This window comes from Symphalangus syndactylus, chromosome 6, assembly GCF_028878055.3.
Source record: "Symphalangus syndactylus isolate Jambi chromosome 6, NHGRI_mSymSyn1-v2.1_pri, whole genome shotgun sequence".
Lineage (NCBI taxonomy): Eukaryota > Metazoa > Chordata > Mammalia > Primates > Hylobatidae > Symphalangus > Symphalangus syndactylus.
In genome coordinates this window covers 115,152,052-115,172,311 of record NC_072428.2, presented here as the reverse complement: position 1 = coordinate 115,172,311, position 20,260 = coordinate 115,152,052, and positions in this window count along the sequence as shown.

The following is a 20,260-nucleotide window of genomic DNA, read 5'->3' as shown; positions in this document are numbered from 1 at the left end:
TAGAGTTGGATGGAACAAAATAAAATCTAGCAACTGAAAGTAATGAAAAAAACAGTGCTGTTTACTGTCATCTCTCAAATGTCAAAGGGTAAGAAACATATTCTCTTTGTTCTGAACATCTGTACCAAATTTTATACCTCTGTCATTAGCAATATCTTTCCTTTGAATCACTACCGATTTCCTCAAAATCTGTCCCCCACAACCTGACTACAACTCTGAATTCCTACTGTTTTTTCTTAGCCACGATTCTTTCTACTCTTTTTTTAGTATGCAGGCCCTTTTCAATGATGCTCAATTTATGTGTTTGTCTCTTTCTTTTTTTAAATGGAGTCTTGCTCTGCTGCCCAGGCTGGAGTGTAGTGGCATGATCTCAGCTCACTGCAAACCCCACCTCCTGGGTTCAAATGATTCTTCTGCCTCAGCCTCCCAAGTAGCTGGGACTACAGGCACGTGCCACCGTGCCCAGCTAATTTTTGTATTTTTAGTAGAGATGGGGTTTACTCTGTTGCTCAGGCTGGTCTCGAACTTCTGACCTCATGATCTGCCCACCTCGGCCTCCCAAAGTGCTGGGATTACAGGCATGAGCCACCGCGCCCAGCTGGGTGTGTCTCTTTCTATTTGTTGTCCTAAATTCATGATGCTCTGCTTGTTTCTAGCTCTATTTGTTATCTTAAAACTACATCACAGGCCAGGTGCGGTGGCTCACACTTGTAATCCTAGCACTTTGGGAAGCTTAGGCGGGTGAATCACTAGAGATCAGGAGTTCGAGACCAGCCTGGTCAGCAGGGTGAAAACCCGTCTCTACTAAAAATACAAAAACAAGCCAGGCGTTGTGGCAGGCACCTGTAACCCCAGCTACTCAGGAGGCTGAGGCAGAAGACTCACTTGAACCCAAGAAGTGGAGGTTGCAGTAAGCCAAGATCGAGCCACTGCACTCCAGCGTGGGTCACAGAGTGAGACCCCATCTTACCAAAAAAAAAAAAAAAAAAACTGCATCACAAAAAGCCCAAAGGCACAGCTGACACAAAGCAGGCACTCACTAGATGTGGATGAGGATATAGAATCACAATAGAAAAACACAAGAATCTTCTTGATCATAGTGAAAAAAAGTAGACTGAAAATATGCAAATGTAGATAACTTTACCTTGTCAAAGATGGGAAAATAAGTTAATGTTCCAAAAAACGTATTCATCATTTTCTGCTAGAGTTGCTAAAATATTAATGACTCTTCAAGGGTAATTCAAAAACTATATCATTCATAATTTGGGTATATATGTATCTAGAATAAATTACTATTATATCTTATTAAATTCTCATATATTGCCTCATAAGTCCTACCACATTCCATCAATATATGTGGGTGGTGGAATTTTTAACTCCATGAGGCTATTTGTAAAATTATATTATTCACTGCAATAATAATAGCTTCTTAAGTATCTGATATGTGCGAGAACCTTCAAAGCATTTACTCTTCAGAACAAACCTAAGTTGTTGTAGAACTCTTATTACCTTTTACAGGTGAGGAAATGACAGCATAAAATTAAAAGAAATAAGCTCCCCATTGAATTGATCTGATTGATGATACAGAACCATAGTAGGCAGAATAATAACTTCCCCCACCCAATTAAGGTGTTCATGGCTTAATTCTCACAACCTGTAACTATGTTATATTCCATCTAAAAAGGGATTTTGCACATGTGACTAAGTCGAGTCTTGAGATAGGTAGATTGTACTAGATTTTCCAGGTGGTTTCAGTGTAATCACAAGAGTTTTTATAAGAGGGAGACAGGAGAGTCAGGGTCAGAAAAGGAGATGTGATTAATGAACCAGAGGTCAGAGGGACTTTAGAATTCCCTGCCTCTCCCACCCTACAGGTTCCAAACCTTATGAATCTACTGTGGCTGATCTAGATATACTTCAGGTCTCAGCTGAGAACTCACATCCTTCTGAAGGTAGGCATTCTCTGACCCACTAAAAAGGAGAAAGTGTTTGTGTCTCTTGTCTGTCCCCACAGCACTCAACACTGTCTCCATATTGTGCTGTATTCCACATTTTGGAAGTGCAGAAAAATATGACTGCTAAGATTCCTCTTTGGGAGAGTACTGTTTTTTGCTTTTTGCTTTTTTTTACTATTGGCAAAAACTACATTGACAAACTATGCAGAGTGTTTCCAAGGAAATTATCACCAGACTGTTATACATGAGTCTATGAGGGAAATTTATTTTATTTTGCTAGAGGGAAAAGAGAGAAGAATATAAGGAAAAGAAGATAATAAAACAGGGGTGCAGTTAGATGATTGCAGCTGCTATACATTTACTTGTCTGTGCCCTAACATACACCAACAAGTGTACAATGAGTACCTCCAGATAAAGTCATTATTGATAATTTTGAATCTCTTTTTACTTCTTTATATTATTAAAAATTCTAAAATGAGCATTTTTACTTTTGAAACTTAAAAAAATTGCAGGTGTATTTATTTAAAAAACACATATTGGACCTTTACTAAGTGTCAGGCATTTTCCCAGGTACTGGGAATAAAACAGTGAACAAGAGAGACAATGTCAGACATGGAGAGTAGAATGATGGTTACCTGAGGCTGGGAAGGGTAGTGGGCAAGTGGGGAGGAAGTGGGGATGGTTAATGGGTACAAAAAATAGAGTGCATAAGATCTAGTATTCAACAGCACAACAGAGTGACTATAGACAATAATGATTTAATTATACATTTTAAAATAAACATATAATTGGATTGTTTGTAACACAAAGGACAAATGCTTGAGGTGATGAATATTCCATTTACCCTGATGTGATTATTATGCATCGTATGCCTGTATCAAAATATCTCATGTAACCCAGAAATATATACACCTACTATGTAATAAAAAATTAAAAAATTAATATAGACTATGTCCCTGCTTTCAGGAAGCTTGCATTTTAGTAGGAAGTGTAAAAAAAGAAAACTAAAAATGGGTAAGGTGATATCAGATGGTGAGACGTTAATAAGTAGTATACTAGAAAATACAAAGTGATATACTAGAAAGTAAGTCTAGTATATCACTATACTAAATATAGTGGTTACGAAAGGACCTTTTCGGTGAAAAGAAGGCATCTTTCAGGTGAAGATGTAGGGAGGTGCGTTCCAGGTATGGGGAACAGCTAATGTGAGGTTCTGACAGCAGAAAAGTCAGAGTATGTTCCAGAAGTAAAAAAAGACGAGTGTGGATAAATTGTGATATGGAAGGAGACAGATGGGCAAGATAGGAAGTAGAGTTAAGCAGGTGACAGATTATGTAGGACTTTAGAGTCGAGAAAGATGAATGTAGATTTTATTCTCCATGTGGTAATAGTAAATTTATTATAAGCATTTCCCAATTTTACTAAGCATTCTTCTAAAATACCATTTTAATGGCTTCACATTATTCTGTCATATGGATGTGCTGAGATTCAATTAATCATTCCCTTACTATTGGACATTTAGCTTATAAGACTTGGCCAAAATCCAACTTGAATCAATTAGTGAAACAGAATGAATCCACCTTTTTACCACTTCAATCAAATGCCAGTTAGTAGCAATTAGTACTCACTGAAGATGATATGCGATCCTGAAAATTCTAATCAGGTAAGAAATATGCATGTTTTTCCCCGATATAACTTATTTTGACATCTGTGAAAAATAGTAGATGCTTAAATTAATCTCATGCATGTTTGCGACCATCTCTGGAGAGCTATTACAAATCTAATAAGTGGATATGCTAGTATAAATAATGTGACAATTTTAAAAGAGTTTTATTTGAAATAAATAGAATATTCATTTCACTAAAGAGAGCCTCAGGAGATATAAATGTAAGCATAGCATGTGGATTATTTGAAAGAATAATAGAGAAGATGTTTATATTTATAGTGGGGGCCAGCCATCATTTTAAAGGGATCTACCATGGTCATGGATCCTGTCCTACCTATCACTTCTGGATTTCTGAGGTTTGAATTGCATCTGCAATAGCTGCCAATTTCTCTTCCTGTGTTCATATATTTATTGCTATTACCCTGTGATAGTTGGGCAAAGTCTATGGACCCCGTCTCACAATACTGATTTTAGCTGTATTAAATTAAATACACAGGATTATAAAGGAAATCAATCATATTGAAATGTAGTTTTATCTGTCTTCTCAGGACTCTGATGTAGACCTACATTATCAGCACTTCATGGATGATTTCTAAATTGTAGTAGAAGACTCCTCTGACCCTTGGCTCAAGTAGATATATACGTATTGTAAAGAATACTTATGACCATATTGTGCAGTGTGTTTGTAAAAATTGGTCCCTCAGGCGACAAAAGCCTGGATGCACAGTCAGTGTACAAGCAAATTTAAAATGCCTTACTTTGTATCTGGGCTCTGGGAATCCCAACCTAATCCAGCCCATTCATTTACTTTGATTCAGTGGTTGATACTGTGGGTCACAGAAAGTCCTTGTATTTTTGTAAAAGCTGTCATTCTCTGGGTCTCATGTGTATCGGAATGCAGCACCAAATGAGCTGTCATGTTAGTTCTGAAAGGATGCCGCTTGTTATAAGGAGGGATAATTTCTGTTATGGTCACTGCAGGTGCTGAAATCCTACAGCTGTATCTGTTTCACTGATCCTAAGGCTAGCAAACCATGTGTTATGCTGGACTGGAGTTGCTAGAGTGGTGCCCACACCACTCCTCACATAGAGGTCCTGTGCCCTTTCCCACGTTTCCCTTCTCCTCATCCCAAGTCAAAAACTCACTCAAAGAAGTCACATTACACAGAGCTAGACTCCAGGTCAGACCGTATCTGCCCATAGACTTGAGCTTTCTTTGTTATTGTAGACTTGATTCTGTTTTCTGGGGTCTTGTTTTTGTTGTTGTTTAACTTCTGGCACCTTCACAGATCAGGAAGCAATGTTTGTTCTTCTTCTCCACTGTCCTCCACGGAACTCCTCCATACTCTCTCCCAGAAGCCACCTTTTATTCTTACTCCTTGTAGTTATTGGTCAGCTACTTCTCTCAACACTCAAGCAGCAAACTAGATTCAAAACTAATTTTTCGTGACTTTCGAGTCTAAATAGCTAAGTTTGAGTTGCATAAGCTCACATACTATGATCAACTCTTGCTTTAACTGCCAGTTCTCCTCACACCGAGTCTTTTTTTCTTTCTTTTCTTTTCTTTTTTTTTTTTTTTTTTTTTTTGAGACAGGGTCTCACTCTGTCGCCCAGGCTGGAGTCTGTGGCACGATCACAGTTCACTGCAACCTTGACCTGCTGGGCTCAAATGATCCTCCCACCACAGCCTCCTGAGTGGCTGAGACCACAGGCATCTGCCACTACACCTGTTTTTTTGTTTGGTTGTTTGTTTGTAGAGATGGCATTTCACCATGTTGCCTGGGTTGGTCTCAAACTCCTGGGCTGAAAGTGATCCTCTCACCTTTGCCTCTCAGTGTTGGAATTACAGAAATGAGCCACCGCACCTGGCCCACAGACACCTTCTAATATGCTTATGTGTGTGTCCACATTAGTGAATGGAAGAATGCTTTCTTCTATCTCTATGTGAGTATCTACTATTGGAATTGTAAAGATTGGAATATATACGTGTATTTGTAAGGATTTTTTTCTTTATAGATATATGAGGATTATAAAGAAGACATGTGCATCTTTTTCTGGGTAATTGTGTCTCTGCTAGAGTGCCTCTGGGCATGCACATGAAAACTAGCATGCTTTAAAATCATTCTCATTGGGAAATGAAACAGAAAACTGAAGGAAGAAAAGAGCTTCTGACATAGAATAAGAAAGCAAGCCAGTGCTTTGAAGTCCGATGATCCTGAGATCTCCTTCATCTACTATGAAGTGCTATGTAACCTCAAAAGGTTGTTCAGGGCTTCAAATTTCTTACCTGCAAATAAAATACACATAAAATTATTTGAGGATTAAATGCTTGGCACAGTGTAGGGAATCAATCTATGTAATCAATAAATGGAAAGTTCCTACCTCAATCAGCAAGTGTTGCTTTTTAAGACCTTAAATGCTTAGTGATCAGATTTGTATGTCCATAAAGATAGCAACTTTTATTGAGTTCTTAATATATAGGTGTTCTCCTCAGTGCTCCAAATCTTTTACATCGTTTGATATATGTAAAATCTGTAAGATAGGTATTTCTGTTATTTGTACTTTGCAAGTGAGTAACCTGAGGTCCAGAGACAGTAACATGATGAAGATGACAGAGTAACAAGCAGAGGAGCTGGGTTTGAGCCACAGCAGTCTGGATCCAGAGCACATGCACTCTTAAACACTCTTACTCTGTATGCCAAACTACCTCTTACAAAGGAGGTAGAATTGCCACGACTTGGCAGGATGCAGAAGATAGAGATGGTTTCCTATAGACCCAGTTTTGGTGAATTAAGGAGTAAAATAGTCTCTTCTTAGAGAATAGTGAGTCTGTGTCATACAAGAATCAGGACTGTTTTTGAGTAAGATCTTAGGGGCTCACTCTGTGTTCCTTAAACAAAGGGCTAGCTGGATTTCAGGAGACTTATTGTCTCAGCTAGAGAGCAAACCAAACTCGGTTTTTCATAGAATCAGTGGCGCCCTCCCTTCGGCATGTAGCATCCCAAGGACTTTGTTTCTCAGCCGTCCCTTGATCAACAGGTGCAGGTTACCTGGCTTTCCCAAACACTCTGTTAACAAGAAACACCCTCTAATAGAAATTGTCTATGCCAAACAGCCTACTTATTTTCTCCTGTGCAGATCCATTCTTTGAACATCTTCTATATGAAGAGATCCACAGGTGGAAGTAGTATTAGAATGAATCTCACACTCCATGGTATGACAGGAAACTTGGGACTGCTTCTCATCTCTGCCTTGTTGATTCCAACCACAGAGATGATCCCTTAGACCACACCCTGCCACATTGAGATATTTGTCCTAATCCTATGCATGACAGGTGACACTCCTGAAAATATCCATGATGCATGAGAGTTTATCAGCAATATAAGAAAGAGGAGACAGTTATGTTTAGCTGCTGAGTGGCTGAAATGACCTGCTTATGACAGCAGGTTGATGATGATGATAGGACCTCATATTTGTACATCACTTTGCACTGTAAAAACCATTTCCTCATCTATTATGATATTTTATCTTCAGGGAATGCAATGCAAATTATTCACATACAACAGCTGAGAGAACTAGGACACTAAGAAATAGAGACATTTCCGTGTTTGACTGCTAGTAAATTCAAGAATCAGCACAAGCCTTCTGATTATTTTATATCATGATGCCTGAGAAATGTCAGGCAATTAATTCAAAACTATCAACTCAAAATATCAGTTTATAGGTGGGTCCCAGATAAATGGGAATCCTGTGTGCAATGAATTATAATATTAGCTAAACATAACCAAGATACACATAAATTATAACTAGTCAGGGCAAATTGCAGCTTAAACTCTGTATGTTTCCTCTGTACCAGTAAAAATATGAAGGTCAGCTGAACTGAGAAACCTTTCCATTAGAGCATATTTGAATGCTGTTTAGCATAATTCTACTATTAGCATTATTTTTCTTTCCTGTCAGATTGACTACTATTTTTTAGTTACCAAGATAATTTGATAGTCGTCTAATTAAATAAAAGGAAAAAACACAGTCCTGTTTTCCCAAAAACCAATGTTCTTTAATTGCTCATTGTTCTTTCTCTTTGTAGTCAAAGTGCTGCCTCTAAGTGGACTTTTTATAGGTACATATCTTCTCAGCCAGGTTCTCCATCTTGGCACAAAAAGGCTGCATACACAAATTGAACATGAAGTTAATGCCAATGGTGTGGACAGTAGTTTTATAAAAACTGAAGTAGTTTATCTTGCCGTTGTTCCTTGTATCATTATCTTTGCCACACATAGACTTTTTTTTTTTCTTTTTGAGATGGAGTCTCGCTCTGTTGCCCAGGCTGGAGTGCAGTGGCGCGATCGCCGCTCACTGCAAGCTCCGCCTTCCGGGTTCACGCCATTCTCCTGCCTCAGCCTCCCAAGTAGCTGGGACTACAGGTGCCCGCCACCACGCCTGGCTAATTTTTTTTTTTTTTTTCAGTAGAGACGGGGTTTCACCCTGTTAGCCAGGGTGGTCTTGATCTCCTGACCTCGTGATCCGCTCGCCTCGGCCTCCCAAAGTGTTGGGATTACAGGCGTGAGCCACCGCACCCGTCCTCATATAGACTTTTTGTCAGTATTGAAACAATTGCCAAAAACTGCTAAAACTCAAGTCTGAGTACTTTTGATCCCTTGGACACTAACATTTTACCTTGACATCAGTGAAGACCACTGACTTTTTAAGGTTCATCACAAGGGACTGAGTATGATTATCTAGCAGTTAAGCCTTCACCACGTGTAAATAACGACTCTCATTGTGTGCATTTCTCTACTGGATTTGAAGGGGTCAACACATTTTCACAGGAATAACTAGTCAAGAAAGTAAAAAGTGATGCATGTCTAACACACATTAGTTTACTCTTGAAATCCCGTGATGATACTTTCTCTGCCATCAGCGAAATATTATACGATCTTTTATACTGACATAGAAACAATGTTATTTAGTAACTCATTTATTCATTGGGCTACCCTTTATATATAACACTATGTATATTGATTATATGTATGTTGTTTATATTTTATATCTATATTATATGCCACTTTTGTTGAAAGAGTTTGCATTCTGGATACTCTATAACTGGTTCATTGGATTCTACTGATGATCCAACAACATATATTTTGAAATAAATAGCATGAGTCCCAGATTGACATCATTATCTTTTAAAGAGGAAATAACAATAAAATATTAGTATGTTATGGCCGGGCATGGTGGCTCATGCCTGTATTCCCAGCACTTTGGGAGACCGAGGTGGGCAGATCACCTGAGGTCAGAAGTTCGAGACCAGCCTGGCCAACATGGCGAAACACCATCTCTACTTAAAATACAAAAATTAGCTGGGCATGGTGGTGGGCGCCTGTAATCCCAGCTATTCTGGAGGCTGAGGCAGGGAGAATTGCTGGAACACAGGAGGCGGAGGTTGCAGTGAGCCAAGATTGCACCACTGCACGCCAGCCTGGGAGACAGAGCAAGATTCCATCTCAATAACAACAACAACAACAACAACAGAATTGGTTTCTAGTATAAACTTTTCCACCCTGCCTTTCAATGTTAGAGTTATCCACATTGATATATCCAAATGAGTTTTTTTAATAATATGAGAATAATAAGTTAATATTTATCAAAGTCTTCTTGGGGAAATAAAATATACGACTGAATTTGATTGAAGCAGTACATTATTATTTGAACTTTTTTATATTCTGATATTTGTAATTCTACTGTATCTAATGTATAGTCAGCCCTCTGTTGCCTTAAATCCACAGATAGCAAATAACCATCTTGTATCAGATAAATATACTATCCTAGGTATTAAAATTCAGTGATGATTTAAGACTCTTCATTGATAAATAAAAATAGCTGATGATGTGCATTTCATTTGATTTTGCATATATTCAGCTTATTGTTTTTGTTTTTAAGGCAAAAACAGATTCAAGGTAAGTGGTTTAGTGTAGGAGTCCTTTTGAATTGGATTAGTCAGAATGGGGAAATTTCCCAAATGTCATATTTCTAAAAGCATCATCCTCTTTCCCTTTTTTACACTACTTTTTCTTTAAGAGCCCTCCTCCAACTGATTTAAAAGTGCTAAAATTTCACTATGATTATTGCTTTACTCCTTTAACCTCTGTTAAAGCAAATTCCCTTTGATAGAATAATAATTAAAGTGATTAATGTTAATAAGCTCCTCAAAGTGTTTCCACAGTGATGGTTTTCATAAGGGAAAAAGAGAAAATATAAATCAAGAAATAAGTATAAAATGAAGACAGACTTCACTTATTTGACTTTTCCCCAGGGTCATCTCTAGAAACTCAGAAAGTAAAATACACAGCACAATATAGTAGAGCTTGTGAGCAAAAGGGATGACTCCCAATCATAGACATAAACATGTAGGGGATTTTCTGTCCTACGGAATTGCAAATCATCTGTGTAACATATAGAACAGTATAGTAACCTGAAAGAGCACATACTTTGAGAAACTCAGAAAATCCTACTTTGAGAACTGAAACAAATGAAAATTGATTGACATTAATATTGAAACTACACACACAAACACTGAAAATCCTCAGCAAACATTCTAAAAGATTACTAACATAAAGTGTAATCTGATGTTCAGTTGGGATTTATCTGCCATGTGATTGCTTTAAAGGGAGCCTCTGACAATCAAAAAAACAATACAGAAAAATAAAGAGAGTCTGGCAAATAAGTATATATTTATCCAACACCCTTGGATGGTGTTGGATAAATAAGGAAAATGGGAATTTTTCCTTAAATGACATGACAGTGGGACAACTATCTCAATTCTAAGGGTGTTATACAGCTTAAATAATCTGGCATCTCCACAATGCACCTACAATTCTGAAATAATTATCCATGGTGGCTCAAAGCTCATCAATTAGACTATATCAGCATGTGGTGAAATACCCCAGGGCTAAATGAATTTCTTCAGACTAGAAGAAAATGACTACTAGACAGAAAAATCATATGGTCAGGAATAATTAATTTCAGAAATCATAAATATGTGAGAGAGTATGAAACAGCATTTTTCTTTATACAAAATACATATAATGGCTTAAAAATTATAACTTTGACTCTGGGTTTCTAATATATGTAATTATTACATGAATATGCCTTAGAGATAACACAGGTTTGGTTCCAGACCATCACAATGAAGCAAGTCACACAAACTTTTTGGTTTCCTAGTGTATATAAAAATTATGTTTATATTATAGTGTAGTCAATATTAAGCGTGCAATAGCATTGTGTCTAAAAACAATGTACATACCTTAATTAAAGAATAATTTAGGGGCTGGGTGCGGTGGCTCATGCCCATAATCCCAGCACTTTGGGAGGCCAAGGCGGGTGGATCACGAGGTCAAGAGTTCAAGACCAGCCTGGCCAATATGGTAAAACCCTATCTCTAATAAAAATACAAAAATTACCTGGGTGTGGTGGCATGCACCTGTAGTCCCAGCTACTCGGGAGGCTGAGGCAGGAGAATAGCTTTGACCTGGGAGGCGGAGGTTGTAGGGAGCTGAGATCATGTCACTGTACTCCAGCCTGGGCAACAGAGCAAGACTCTGTCTCAAAATAATAATAATAATAATAATAATAATTTATTGCTAAAAATGCTAAGCATCACCGGAGCCTTCAGTGAGTTAAAATATTTTTGCTGGTGGAGGGTATTGCCTCAAGTTAATGACGGCTGATGAATCAGGGTGATGGTTGCAGAAAGTTGAGGTGGCTGTAGAAATTTCTTAAAGTAAAACAATAAAATTAGCTGCATTGATTGACTCATCATTTCACAAAAGATTTCTCTAAGCATGTGATGCTCTTTAATAGCAGTTTACCTACAGCATTAATTTCTTTCCAAATTAGAGTAAATCCTCTCAAACCTTGCTGCTGCTTTATCAACTAAATTAATCCAAAATTCTGAATTATTTGTTGTCATTTTAACAATGCTACAGCATCTTCATTAGAAGTAGTTTCAATCTCAAGAAACTACTTTTTTTTCCCATCCATAAGAAATAATTCATTATCCATTAAGTTTTTTCATGAGATTGTAGTAATTCAGACACATCATCAGCTGGATCTCTAATTTTAGTTCTCTTGCTATTTCTACCATATCAGCTGTTGCTTCCTCCACTGAAGTCTTGAATGCCTCAAAGTCAACTAGGAAGGTTAGAATCAACTTCTTCCAAACTTCTGTTAATGTTGATACTTTGACCTCCTCACACAAATAGTGAATGTTCTTGAAGGCATCTAGAATAGTACATTCTTTCTAATGGATTTTCAATTTATTCTACCCAGATTGATTGCAGGAATAACTATCTATGACAACTGTAGCCTTACAAAATGTATTTCTTAAATCATAAGATTTGAAAGTCAAAATTACTCTCTGATCCATCGGCTACAGAATAGATATTTTGTTAGCTGACGTGAAAATTGATTGCCTTGTAAATATCCATCAAAGCTCTTGGGTGACTAGGTACATTGCTAATGAGCAGTAATATTTTGAAAGGAGTCTTTTCTACTGAGTAGTAGGTTTCAACAGTGGGATTAAAATATTCAGAAAACCATCCTGTAAACCAATGTGCTGACATCCAGGCTTTGTTGTTCTATTTACTGAGCACAGGTAGTGTCAATTTAGTATAATTCTTACCAGCCTTAGGGTTTTTCAGAATGGTAAATGAATGTTAGCTTCAACTTAAAGTTACCAGCTTTATTATACTCTAACAAGAGTACCGGTGCCCTTTGAAGGTTTGAAGCCAATCATTGTCTTCTCCTCTCTAGCTATGAAAGTACCAGAAGGTATCTTCTTTCAATGGAAGGCTGTTTGACTGCATTGAAAATCTGTTATTTAGTGTGTCCACCATCATTATTGATGTTAGCTGGATCTTCTGGGTAACTTGCTCTAGCTTTTACATCAGCACTTGCTGCTTTACCTTGGGCTTTTATGTTATTGAGACAACTTCTTTCCTTAAACCTCATGAACCAAATTTTGGTAACTTCATACCCTTATTCTGCAACTTCCTCGCCTCTCAGCCTTCACAGAATTGAAAGGAGTTAGGGCCTTGTTCTAGATAGGCTTTGTCTTAAGGGAATGATGGTTTGATCTTCTATTTAGTCCACTCAAACTTTCTCCATATCAACATGAAGGCTACTTCACCTTCTTATTATTTGTTTGTTCACTGAAGTAGTATACTTTTAATTTTCTTCAATAACTTTTTTTTGTATTTATAACTTGGCTAACGATAGGGTGCAAAAGGCCTAGATTTCAGCCTTTCTCATGTTTTGACATGCCTTTCTCCCTATGCTTAATCATTTTTCGCTTTTGATTTAAAGTAAGAGACATGCGGCTCTTCCCTTCACTTCAACACCTGGAGGACATTGTAAAGTTATCAATTGGTTTAATTTCAGTATTTTTGTGTCTCAAGGAATAGGTGATGTAGAAGCAACTATTGTTTGTACATCTACAAGGAGACGTAGAAGCAACTGGTTGATAGAACAGTCAGAACACACAATATTTATTAAGTTTGCCATGTCTTATGGCTGTAGTTTGTGGAACCTCAAAACAATACAGTAATAAGTTCAAAGATTGCTGATTATAGATTACTACAACAGGCATAATGATAATTTAAAAGCTTGAAATATTGTGAGAATTATCAAAATGTGACACAAAGACACAAAGTGAACATATGCTGTTGAAAATATAGCACTGATAGACTTGCTTCATGCAGGGCTGCCATAAACTTTCAATTTGTAAAAAATGTATTATCTGCAAAGCACAATAAAGGAAAGCCCAATAAAATGAGACATGCCTGTATATATATATGACAAATGTGACATTAAAAACGAAGAAGCAGGCTGGGTGTGGTGGCTCATGCCTGTAATCCCAGCACTTTGGGAGGCCGAGGAGGGTGGATCATGAGGTCAGGAGATCGAGACCATCCTGGCTAACATGGTGAAACCCATCTTTACTAAAAATACAAAAAATTAGCCGGGCATGGTGGCGGGTGCCTTTAGTCCCAGCTACTCGGGAGGCTGAGGCAGGAGAATGGCGTGAACCTGGGAGGTGGAGCTTGCAGTGAGCCGAAATTTGTATGACTGAAAATTCAGCTCTGCAATACACATAGAGAAAATTTTACCATCAGATTGTCGATTATGTTAGAGTGTATGAATTATAACTGCCTGCTTTGATGTTAATTTTCTATTCAAAACCCCACAAATTAATCACGTTCCCTAATTGATGGTATGAAAAGGATGACTTTTGACAATTGCAGGGGACACATAAACCACTTGAAACACAATATGCTTCTTTTCACTTTTCCCAGGAATTTTGTTTGCTTTAAAATAAAATTAAAGCCTTTTATTCATGTAAGTAAAAAAAATATATAGGATGACAGACAATAGAGACTTCGAAATGACAAAAAAAAAAAAACAAGATATCAGAGCACACAAGGGCATAGACTGGTTTTATTCCTATTGATTCCATCTTCTCCATTCAAATATAAGATAATCATGAAGAGGTATGTAACCTACCTGTGTTTCAGTTTTTACAACTCTAAAATGGAAATAAGAAGACAATCTCAAGGTAGAACTAATAGAAATTGTTATGCCTATCACAATAATTTTAAGGATGCCTGCCCGAATTCCAAGTTGATGACTACATTATATTATTTACTATGAGTTTTAGAGAATAGTTTGATCATCATTTACCTCAATACTTTTTTAGAGTTAATAAATAAAAGTGTCTCATATTTAAATATCTTAAAGAAAAGCTTAGTTACATTTGAACAAGATTCTTTACTTCTGGCCTTTTCAGGGAATTCTTATGCCATTGTGAAAGTTGAAGACAGCAAAGCCAGCATGCATTGATTGCCAAATACATAAAGTCCATTTTTTTATAGTGAATTTCCTGGGGCTAATTTCTCTTAGCAAACTTTTGGGAGCACTCATCTTATTATTTTTTTTAAAGAATCTCATCTTTATTGCCAAGTGTTATGAAGCTTCTACAATCATTTTTTAAAAGAAGATTTTATTTTCACTCATTAATTATAATCTAATCTTTAAACCGCAGAAAGTATTTATTTACACTGATACCTTTGGTGGTTTTAAAGTTACTTTTGAGTTGATTTTTTTAAAGGGCAGAAAGAATACTTGTTTGTTTTCAAAGAACATGAATCCATTGGAAAGAGGTGTTATTTGTTGTTGTAGTGTCAATTTGGAGAATGTTGTTGGTATATAACTAAGTTCAGTTGTTGATCACAAAGAATGTCTTTCATTTATTGATGTAAAAAAATAAACAAGAAGCAAGAACAAAGGAACCTCCTGGTAGCATTGCCCAGCATGTTTAGACAAAGTGTTGAGCATTTTCTGAGCAGAATATTATGGCACATACAAGCATTGCCGAACCTTAGACTTGATACGTCAAACTTGATATTCCAAACATTTAAGTGTACATATGTGTGATTCTCCACGTATTCCAGTGTACTGCAGGACAATGATGAAAAATATAAGAGACTTCTTTACACAAAATCAACAATAGCCATAAGGCAAATGACTACATTTGTTTCCCTTTTCTACTGTAACAAATTATCACAAATCTAGTGGTATAATGGCTTAAAGCAATGCAAAAAAATATTTTGCAGTTTGGAAGTTCAAAATGGGGTGTCAGCAGGGTTGCATTCATGCTGGAAGCTCTAGGGGAGAAATAGCTTCCCTGCCTTTTCCAGTTTCTAGAGGCTACCTTTATTCCTGGACTCATGGGCCCCTTCCATCTTCAATAAAAGGCAGCAACTAAATCACTCAAACCTCTGCTTCTGTTGTCATATATCTCTTTCTTCAACTCTGCCTCTCCTGGATCTCTTTTTCACCCATCAGGATCCTTATGATTACATTAGTTTCACCCAGATAATCCGAGATAATCTCTCCATTTCAAGACCCTTAATTTAATCACATCTGCTAAATTCTTTCAGCAATGTAAGGTAACATATTAATGGTTTTTACGGATTAGGACATGGACATCTTGGGAAGGCCATTTTTCTACCTACCATGACAATTCTTTCATTTACATTTAAAAAAAACACACACAATTCAAACCTTTCTATGAGTTAGCAATCATAATTCTCAATTTCCTGAATAATCAACAGTAATGATTTAGATTTTGAGTATTGAGAGAAGATTTACTTGCCAAATGACTGAATAATATAAATAGCACCTGCTACTGAGTTTAAAAAATAGAGGACATTATTTTAGAGTTTTTGTTGCATATGGCTAACATAGACACAGAATGATTTTGTCTCACAGCTACTACATCCATCAACTCAATTTTACCACTTTGTTTTCCTAAACAAGAAAATGTTTTATAAATCATACACATCTGTCATCTGTAAGAGGCATCATGTGTTAAGAACAAGTGTTTAGAGTTCAAAGTGATGTATTTTCTCTTTTTAATACTTGTCTCTGCCTGGTATTTTCTCACCTTGCAGCAAAATTTTAGAGGTTGCAATGTTCTCCAATGAGCTATTCTATTATAAATCCAAAGAGGTTTACCACATCAAAAAAAAAAAAAAAGCATCTGTTGACTTGATAATTCACTGAGTCCATTCTTTACATCAGATAAATGCTATTTGACCATGTGAGATCTAATAAAAGCCAATGCCAATTTTGTTAAATTCTCTCACTGCTTCATCTGTGCATGGATCATTAAACACCTTTAGCACATCATGTATGCTAGACATTAGAGCCAGACCTGGTTCATCTAAATCAATTTGTAATTTATGTAGTTCAGTTATGGATTTTCACTGCTAATGCTTCAAAATATGACCCAAGTATTCTTTTAAGTTAACAAACTAATAAAGTACAATTCAAACTGAGAACAATTGCTTCTATTATTATTTTTCGTCATCCTCATTACAGCTTTGAGTTTCACTTTGCTTGTATTCTGGATTCAAATAAATTCACATAAATCACAGATTCAGATAATTTGGGGCTCTCTCAGCAAGCGTAGTCAGGATTATCAGCAAACTTGTGCCACAACAAAATGATGGACATTCTATAATGTAATGCCCTGAGTAATCTGTTCTGAACTACATTGATATAGAAGAAACACAATGAGATTATTTTAATATTTTTATATTTAAAATTATTTCTGTGAAGCTTGAGATGGATCTGACTTATTCTGAATTCCATTCTAGGATGAGTTTTAAAACAAGATTTCATTATATTTGGGTATCAAAATGGGACCCTTCATAAGAACTTAGAGGAAAGAAATTCACTTGGCAACTACTCTTTCAGAGATTGTTGTACAAGATTAGTCTAAAGAATATGGAAGCCATGTATTTCTAGAGGACATGCTATTTTAACTTGTTCAGCTGTGATTATCAAGTACCCTGTATCACAGGTGATATTGTATTTGCCAGTGAGCTGGAACTGGGCCAAGACCCACTACATGAAACATGGCACTAGCAAGAGCTAGAAAGGAGCTCATGATGCCCTGAGAGCTGACAAGGCTCATACATTACAGGAGTTCAGGGAAAGGCTCACTTCTTCCTTGATGCTGTGATACTAAAGACATTATTTCATTCTTTTTATGCCTGCATAGTATTCCATGGTGTATATACACAACATTTTCTTTATTCAATCTTCCATTGATGGACACTTTGATTTCATGTCTTTGCTATTGTGAATAGTGTTGTGAGAATTATGAGTGCAGGTATCCTTTTGACATAATCATGTCCTTTCCCTTGGTAGATACTCAGTACTGGTATTGCTGGGTCAAATGGTAGTTCTGTTTTTAGTTCTTTAAGAAGTTGTCATACTATTTTCCAAAGAGGTTGTAGTAATTTACATTCCCACCAACAGCGTATAAGCATTTCATTTTATCTGCATCCTTGCAAATCTCTATTAATTTTTAGTCCTTTTAATAATAGCCTTTCTGATTGGTGTAAGATAGTATCTCATTGTGATTTTAATTTGCATTTATCTGAAGACTAGTGATGTTGAGCATTTTTTCATATATATATGTTGGCTGCTTGTATGCCTTCCTTTGAGAAATGTCTGTTCATGTCCTTTGCCCATTTTTTAAATGGAATTATTTGTTTTTTTCTAGTTAAATTCCTTGTAAATTCTGGACATTAGCCCTTTGTCCAATGCATTGTTTACAAAACTTTTCTCTCATTATGTAAAGTGTTTATTTATTATGTTGATTTTTTACTGTGCAGAAGCTTTCTAGTTCAATAAAGTATCATTTATATATTGTTGTTTTTACTGGATTTGCACTTGAAGTCTTAGTACAAATTATTTGCCTAGGTTAATATTGAAAAAAGAACATCCCAGATTTCCTTCTAGAATTTTTAGTTTCAAAGCTTTTTATGGTTGAATAGTACTCCATTGTGTATATGTACTACATTTTCCTTATCAGTTCAACTATTGATGGACGTTTGGATTGCTTCCACATCTAAGCTATTGTAAACAGTGCTGCAACGAACATGAGAGTGCAGATGTCCCTTTGATATACTAATATTCTTTCTTTTTAGTATGTATTCAATAGTGGGCTTGCTGGATCATATGGTAGCTCAATTTTTAGTTTTTTGAAGAACCTCTAAACTGTTTTCCATAGTGTTACTAATTTATTAATTAGTGTTACTAATTTATTAATTAGTGTTACTAATTTATATTCCCACCAGCAGTGTATGAGGGTTCCCTTTTCTCCACATCCTTGCCAGCACTTGCTATTGCCTGTCTTTTTGATAGAGGTCATTTTAACTAGGGTGAGATAATATCTCATTGTAGTTTTGATTTGCATTTCTCTGATGATTATGTTCATCAATTTTTCATATTTCTGTTTTCTGTTTATATATCTTCTTTTGAGAAATGTCTATTCAAATCTTTTGCCCATTTTTTCATCAGACTGTTATCTTTTTCTTAAGAGATGTTTAAGCTCCTTCTATATTCTGATATTAATCCCTTGTCAGATGGGTAGTTTGCAAATATTTTTCTCCTGTTCTGTATGTTGTCTCTTCACCATGTTGATTATTTCCTTTGCTGTGCAGAGGCTTTTTAACTTGATGGATTCCATTTGTCCATTTTTGCTTTGGTTGCCTGTGCTTGTGGGGTATTGCTCAATAATTTTTTGCTCAGACCAATGTCCTAGAGATTTTCCCCAAAGTTTTATTGTAGTAGTTTCATAGTTTGAGGTTTTAGATTTAAATCTTTAATTGACATTGATTTGATTTTTGTATCTGGCAAAAGATAGGGAATTAGTTTCATTCTTCTTCACATGAATATTTAGTTTTCCCAGCACCAATCATCAAAGAGATTGTCTTTTCCCCAGTGTATGTGCTTAGCACCTTTGTCAAAAATGAGTTCACTGTAGGTTTGTGGATTTGTTCCTAGGTTCTCCTATACTGTTTCATTCGTCTATGTGTCTATTTTTATGGCAGTACCATGCTGTTCTGATTATTATAGCTCTGTGGTATAATTAGAAATCAGGTAATGTGGTTCGTCCAGTTTTGTTCTTATTACTTAGAATTGCTTTGGCTATTATGGGTCTTTTGTGCTGCTTCCATATAAATTTTAGGATTGCTTTTCTATTTCTGTGAGGAATGTCATTGGTATTTTGATAAAGATTGTATTGACTCTGTAGATCGCTTTGGGTAGTATGAACATTTTAACAATATTGATTCTTCCAATCGATGAATATGGAATATCTTTTTTATTTTTTGGATCCTCTTCAATTTCTTTTATCAGTATTTTATAGTTTTTATTGTAGAGATCTTTCATGTTTTTGATTAAGTTAATTCCTAGGTATTTAATTTTTTGTGGCTATTGTAAATGGGATTTTTAAAATTTCTTTTACAGATTGTTCACTTCTGGCTAATGATGCTAATGCCTCCAATCTATGAGCATAGAATGTTTTTCTATTTATTTGTGTCATCTATAATGCCTTTCATCTGTGTTTTGTAGTTGCCCTTGTAGATATCTTTCACCTCCTTGGTTAAATGTATTCCTAGATTCTTTGTATTTGTGGTTATTATAAATAAAATTGAAATCTTGATTTGGTTCTCAGTTTGAATATAGTATATAGAAATGCTACTGAAATTTGTATGTTGGTCTCGTATCCTGAAACTTTACTGAAGTAATTTATCAAGCCTAGGAGTCTTTGAGAGGAGGCTTTAGGGATTTTTAGTTATAAGATTATGTCATCCATGAACAGAGATAATTTGACTTCCTCTTTTACAATTTGGATGCCTTTTATTTCTTTCTCTTTCCTGATTTCTCCGGCTGGGACTTCCAGTACTTTGTTGAATAGAAGTGGTGGCATTGGGCATCTTTGTCCTCTTCCTTTCTTAGGGGAAAGGCTCTCAACTTTTCCTCATTTACTGTAATGTTGGCTGTGGGTTTGCCATAGATGGTTTTTATTATTTTGTCATATGTTCCTTTGATGCCTAATTTGTTGAGGCTTGTCATCATAAAGGGATGTTGGATTTTATTGAATACTTTTCTGCATCTATTGAAATGATTATATGGGTTTTGTTTTTAATTCCCTTTATGTAGTGAATCACATTTATTGATTTGCATATGTTGAATCATCCTTGTATCCCTGAAATAAAACCCA